This window comes from Sinocyclocheilus anshuiensis, unplaced genomic scaffold (assembly GCF_001515605.1).
Source record: "Sinocyclocheilus anshuiensis isolate Anshui unplaced genomic scaffold, SAMN03320099.WGS_v1.1 scaffold437, whole genome shotgun sequence".
In the NCBI taxonomy this organism is placed as follows: Eukaryota; Metazoa; Chordata; class Actinopteri; order Cypriniformes; family Cyprinidae; genus Sinocyclocheilus; species Sinocyclocheilus anshuiensis.
The window spans coordinates 853,490-854,618 of record NW_015539902.1 but is presented as its reverse complement, the minus strand read 5'-3'; positions in this window follow the sequence as shown (position 1 = coordinate 854,618).

Below are 1,129 nucleotides of genomic sequence, written 5' to 3'. Positions count from 1 at the left end.
TAACCCGCGTGAACATTCGAGGTCACACCCTTTTAATAACACTAGTTGATCATTTTTTGAAGTCCTGAGTATTTCATAGGACTTTAACACATTTAGTCCCACATACTAACATCTGACTTTGAATGATCCAATATGCTTTGTTGATGTACTTTGCAACGATAAATTACAAATTCAGCTTGTTTTGATTTGATGTTAATATTTCATATAGTCACACAGCTGTTTAATTTTATTTTGCTCCTATGAAAGGTGTCATAAAACACAAATAAGCGAAGACCGTTGCTATATGCTAATGATAATAGTTATAATACATTATTTGACAAAATAAAATATTTCGGGTTTTTTTATTATTGGTTTGGTACTATTTTCACAAGTAAGGTGTACATTTTCAAAGCTCTTAGTACAAAACTTTAAACTGATCACACTTGTAACACCACTAGTCATTCTTTCAAAACCTGATCTCATGATTTTCAAAACACAAGATCATTGTGATATGTATTGAGAACATTTGAATTAATCACCAAAACACAACAGTATGATCTTCTTTCAACTTAGTACTTTTAACAATCAGTTCATTCACGAGCAAACAATGCAAGATTCATGTTTCACATCACCTTTGTTGCTGAAATAATTACAGTAATACAGGCAAGTGAGTTATAGTAATGTGCACTCTTTATCATGGTAATGCTTCTATATACAGTATCACATGGCATAATGTAATGTAAAATGCTGTATTTGATGCTATCTGTCTCCTTTCTTCTGATACAGCTCTGATCAGTTCCTCTTCCTCGTGTCCTGCTGTATGTTCACAAATAGCAAAACACACGGTTTTACAAACGAGGACGTCCACAAAGGGAGGTTTTAGGTGATTTTGTCAAGTTTTGTTTACTTCTGGGTACCAATTTGTCCCCAAAATATGGTTACAGTAAGTAGGTACACACACACACACACACAGATTTTCCTATCATTATGGTGACATTCCATAGGAGTAATGGGTTTTATACTGTCTCCCCCTACACTCATTGGACCCAAAAAAGGACAATTACTTCAGATATTGCCATCTTTGTGGGGACATTTTGTCCCCATAAAATAGGGTTTACCTGAAACACACACACACACACACACACACACA